Source organism: Carica papaya, chromosome 4 (assembly GCF_054855325.1).
Source record: "Carica papaya isolate Zhongbai chromosome 4, ASM5485532v1, whole genome shotgun sequence".
Lineage (NCBI taxonomy): Eukaryota > Viridiplantae > Streptophyta > Magnoliopsida > Brassicales > Caricaceae > Carica > Carica papaya.
Genome location: NC_142312.1, coordinates 17,155,591 through 17,161,939, shown reverse-complemented (window position 1 = coordinate 17,161,939; position 6,349 = coordinate 17,155,591).

The following is a 6,349-nucleotide window of genomic DNA, read 5'->3' as shown; positions in this document are numbered from 1 at the left end:
AGGCCTAGCCACATCCTTCAGTCGCAGAGGGCAATCCTTTATAAGATATTGGGTGCTTCCGCACCGGTAGTAGGCGTGATTAATACACTAACAAAGTAGGTCACCATGTGAGTGACCACAATGCTGATAAGGTCGAGTAGGTTAGGCAGGCTGACTCGTAGGTAGAGGCAAGGCAAGGCAGGGGGAAGGGCAACTCTAGTTCATTTATTGGGGTGGCTATTTACTAGGTTAGGCAATCTCCTTTTAGGCTATTGGAGTTGTTGTTGTTGGGTACAAACTCGGCCAGTCATTGGTACTTAGTCGAGATGAGGTATTTGGCCAATTGGGCATATTCTAGCACCTCCGCATATGAGCTGGGTCTTAGCATCACAACTCAATCATAGATGTCAGCATGAAGGTCCTGTAGAAACTTCCTACCTTTACAACTTTCAGGGGTGACCATTAGAGGGGCGAACCTAGACAATTGAACAAAACGGGCTGCATACTGGGCAACTGTCAGATTTTCTTGACAGAGATCCTGAAATTTCTCCTCCTTTTTTTTGGACATATGCAGAAAAAAAGTTATCAAAGAATGCATCCATGAATACTTCCTAGGTGGTGGGGGTAGGTAGGACTTCCTTCCAAAGTGGCCACCAGTGTTCTGCTTCACCGTTCAGCATAAAGACTGCTAAGGGAACCTTCTGTTCCTCAGTTAGTTCTAGGACAGAGAAAAACTTCTCTATCTATAGGATCCAAGCTTCAACTACTAAGGGGCTAGGGCCACCTTTAAAATGTAGCGGGCTTAGCTTCTTAAACTCTTCTATGTTATAAGAAATAGACCTCTCAATTGTTTGATATTCTAGGGCAGGAGGTGAACAAAGGTTGGCTTGATTTTGTCCTACGAGTGCAGTCAATCCTTAGATGACTTGGAAGAGTTTGGCAAATTCAGCCGTGGTTGGATGATCCGAGGCTTCGGATCGCTCGGTACACTCTACGGATGTTCTTCCTCCCATCATTCTTATAAAAGAAAGGAAGACACAAGTTGGTGATCTAATTTTTGAAAAGATGACTTATTCTTCCTAGGTACTCTAAGGGTCTTTCTACCTAAGGCCTCAGTTGTAAGGGATTTGATCTGCGTAATCTGCTCTGATACCATCTATGACATCCTAAATGCTAATTAAAGCATGTGAGTGTTAGATATAAAAATAGAATTACGAGTGCATGATAAAATTATATGCAGTGGAGCAAATTAATACAAATTCCTTACAAATTTATGAGTTCCAATTACATATATACAAAATATAATTTAAAAATAGAAAAGATGACCACTTCTTTCATTATGATACTGAACTCATCAGAGTGTAGGAACGATCATGTACTCAAGTTTTTCGGATCCACAGGATCCTCATAAACTTCAATGGGTAGGTTAGCTGGCAGTTCCTCATTCTCTTCCTCATCTGGGGGGTATGGAAAGAGTAATTTCCATATGCTCAGTAAGAAAAATAATATTTAAATAAAATCGTAAGATTTTAAAGGTGAATTATTTTAACATAAATACTTACCATTTGGTTACTTCGTAGACCTATTTTACCTTATAAAAATAATTTATTTATTAGAGAAAACATCACGTTAATATAATCAAGACAAACACATATCATACCAGATAATAGAGAAAATCAAATAAATCATGAAATACTCAGATTCTCGTATCATGCTTCGTGATGTCGTTACGACTTCTATCTCTGAAGGGAGATACAGATTTTTGACTACCCATGTGGAATGACCAGATCAGATATAGATAACAACAATTTTTGGCTTGCCAAACCATTGCACGATCTATGACCATGGCTGTACCAACCATAGTGGTCATATCAGATATTTTATAGTCACGACAGTACTTAGTCAAAGGTCCCTTAAGAGATATTCGCGTCATCACTCTCGTCATGATGGACCATTATGGTTGGTATGGTCGTGGTCATATATCGTACCCTGGTTTGGTAAGCTAGAAATGTGCCTGAGCAAATTACCGTTATCTATATCTGATATGGTTATTCCACATGGGTAGTTGGAAATCTATATCTGCCTTTAGAGGTGGAAGTTCTAATGACTTCACAAAGCATGACACGAAAATCTGAGCATTTCATGATTTATTTTATTTTCTTTATTATCCGGTATGATGTGTGTTTGTTTGATTATATTAACATGTTATTTTCTCTAATAAATAAATTATTTTCATAATGTAAGATAGGTCTACGAAGTAGTCAAATGGTAAGTATTTATGTTAGAATAATTCACCTTTAAAACCTTACGATGTTATTTAAATAATGTTTTTCTTACTGATCATATGAAACTCACTCTTTTCATGCCCCCTAGATGAGGAAGAAAATGAGGAACCACAAGCTGACTTACCTATTAAAGTTTATGAGGATCCCGTGGATCCACACTTGAGTGCATGATTGTTCTCATGCTCTGATGACTATAATAACATAGTGAAAGAAGCGATCGTCTTTTGTATTTTGACTTTATACTTTGTAGCCACTTCTGCACTTAGTTATATGTATATAATTGGAGTTATATATATATGTAAGGGATTTGTATTAATCTTCTTCACAACATATAATTTTATCATGCACTCATCATTTTGTTTCTGTATCTGACATCCACATGCCTTAATTAGTATTTGAGATGTCACAATCCCACTCTCAAAATCCTTCACATCAAAACCGGTGTCCTGAAACTGATCTTTATAATCAATTGGGAAAACTTTTTCACTGTTGATGTGCCAGCCTACATGGAACTGGTTAGGGAGTTCTACACAACCTTCTTGTTTCATAAACTTCCTCATTTCAACTTCCACACCCATTTCCTACCATCTGAGGGGCTGAAGGTTCAATTTCTTGATCGTCCAGTTCAATTATGCTTTAGGATTTTTTTTGAGCAAGAGAGTGAACACCCATACTGTGATTTTTATTATGATTTCGAGCCTGAAACCATCTATGACGAACTCTATGGCAACTCTCTAGCTGCATATGACTCAAGCAAGTCTAAGGACCTCTACCTAGGGGACCCATGCATAAAGTACATTCATTAGTTCCTAGTTTATTCCTTTTTGGGCCGCAGGGATGCACTAAACATTGTATCCAAAATCGAACTATACTTCTTTTAGTGCATGGTGCAATGACACTGAGTGAACTTGGGATACTGATTAGCCTCATAATTTACCAACGTCATCTTCTTCCAAAGACCATTAATCTTAGGCTCGATTATCACTAATTTTGCTATCTTCACCACCCGCCTTGACATAGATGAAAAATACTTGCACTTGCATGCCCACAAGCACCTTTAGGTCTTTGGTCTTTGGAGGACATGGGTCTCTGGAGGTCAAGGATGGCATCCCTTGCTTTGTACCCCCTAGGCCACTGATGTCTTAAGACAAAAGAGTATACAGCAAGTAGAGAGAACGCCAAGCACAAGCAGCCCCAAGTACACCGTCCCCAAAATTTTAGGAATTTGTGGACTATAACTTGCTACACATACGAATGATCGATGACAAGTTGCACAACATTAAATAATCAATACGTGAATTAAACGAGAAACTTGATGCCCTGACACAGTTGATAACCTAATCTAGGCGCATGCCAGTACACTCCTACACCAGATTAACCCCAGGGGAATGTTCTATCCTCTTTTTCTCATTTTAATTTTAATTTTACTCTACTTATTATTGATATTTCTATTCTGTTATACATTTCTTTTTCTCTTTTCTTCACTGCATCTTACCTAGCTTGCATCACATTGAGGATAATGTGTCAATTAAGTGTGGGAGAGTCTGGGAACTGTAAGCACATACCTATAAATACAAGCTACCACACATCCTTAACCTTACCCAGATCATACACTCGCACACACTTTTGAAAATTCTAGTCCCAACTTCTTCACACTACCCCGATCATTCTAAAGATAACCCAAATGCGATTCTTTAGAAATTAAATTACAAATTCAGCCATCCTCTAGGAACTGTAGATTTGTTTCATCCTTTGCATAATGAATAGTCACTTTTAAGAGTCCCAAACATGACTTGCGTGAGAATTGCCCAATGAAAAAAATTTCCTTATAACAGTAAATGCATGCCAACACTTAGAAGAAGAATTGTACTACAACTTATCTTATATTGTGATTCTATAGTATGCAGTTCTATTTTCAGTTGTATTAAAAAAAAAGCAAAGCACTAATCAGAAACTACTCCTCTTATTAAATGAAATGGATACTGGCTGAGTAACCAGGTGCGTTCATTATAAATGTTTACCCTCACATCAAAAGGCTAGTAAATGATTCATCAACCACGAGTAATTCTATTAGCCACTTAAGTTCATGACAAGATGAGTAACAAGGTGCATTTATAAAAAAATGTTTGTACTTGTGTCAAAAGGATGGTGACAACTCAAGCAAGCAATAAAAGTGCTCTAAATCAATTATAACTAAACTTTATGCTTAGAACCCCATTACATGAATCACTTACATCTAGACAGGTTTATTAGTGTTCTGCTATGCATTGGTTGTTTTTAAAAATTTTGTCTACTAAAATTTACATGACCCATTCATGACATATTTGGGTAACAATTGAATTGAATATTCATTGGTGTGAATGTATGAAACCCTAAGTTGCAGTTCACTAGTAGATGGTTGTCTTCTCAATCTAAAATTCGAAGTGTAACAAATTGGGTTGTAGTTGAACAATTAAGGGTAGTTAAGCTGCAAGGTTGAAAATTGTTTGTCGGTGTAGTGAAGTACTTGAGGAAAAGCACAAGATAAGTGTGGGAAAGTTTGATAATGCATAAAAACAATATCTTCATTTTCCACTTCTGATCTATTAGTTGGACCAATTACCACTTAATTTAAACCATTTTCTAACATTTAATTGCAAGACAGAAGATAAAGATGAGATAAGAAAAACAACATACAAAGAGGCAAAATCCGTGGACAAGAGACAAGCTTAAGGCAAAGCTTGGGTCAAGTAGATAGTAGTAAATTCTGTTCTCTAATATTCAAGCCTCAGGCAAGGCTAAGGTAAGCAAATAAACTCACAGGCTTGACGCACAATCAAGTAAGCCTCGACTAAGGCTTACATCCCAACGATAACTAAAGAGTGCAATCGATCCTTGGGCACAACTATTACCCAGATAAAAAGAATGGAGTTAGAATAACAACCAACCGAGCCTTGGCCAAGACTTGCGTTGTGCGTAGCAGACAACTTAAAAAAGCTGTATTTTTTGAATTTGAAAGAAATCTCATTCTAGTTAAGATTGACAACCAAAACTCAGGGGCCAAAATGATTAAGGAAGATCCCAATCAGAGAAAAGAGGAAACCTTAACTTGTTTTGGGTTATAAAAGGCAGATTGAAAAGCGAAACCAAGGTATCTCTCCTTCCCAATGCTGCCAGTAGTAGTACTTGTAGTTTTTATATTTTTCTTCTTCTTCATCCTCTCTTCATAATTCAAGAACTTGTTTTGTATTAAGTCCACCATGAGTAGCTAATTTATTTTCTTTTTGCTAGTTAATGGATTTAATAATCTCCAGTATTGTATTGTGAGATCAAATTTCATTAATCTAAGTTTTGTTTAAATTCTAGCATTTACTTTTTTTTTGCACATATATATTTGCTATCTTTGGAGCAGTTTGAACAGGGCCCGTCAGATGTGTGAAGAAGCAGCATATAACTAGTTAGGCAACTCAAATCCATCATTATTTGAGCGACCCTAGCACCAAGTGGTGATCAATGCCAAACTGGGAAGGTGAGTAATTTGGTTGACCAGTTCAAACGTATGAATTTGACAACCTAAATCAGGTCCCTCTGGTTTTAAGGCTGTTGATATATTAAATCTTGAGGATGTTCCTAGGACTACCTAATCAATGTAGAATCAATTGACGAACGTTTCTTGGCTAGTTTAGGACTAAGGAGGGATTGGTTGTCTGAACATTTTTGATAACTATAACTAGTTTTCTGTATTTTAAATAAAGTTAATATTTACATCTATGATCAACTATGTAACTAAAATTTATCTATTTCATTAACTAGGATTCTCTCTCACATTTGATCCACTTCTAACTCGTTACGAGTAATTGTATTTAATTATTTTAATATGTTCTTATTTTATATACTGCATTCTTTCCATTAAATATTGGATACTCAAAAAATCCCTTGTTTACTTTCTAATTACTGGTCAAGGAAGAGAATCAATCCTCAACTTCCTGTGGATTCGACTCTATTTGCCACTGCTACAAGTTTAAATTGTTACTAAAATAGGACTTCTATTTTTAGTGGATTTGACAACCATCACAACCTATCTCTAAAGCCACCTACCGAATGGG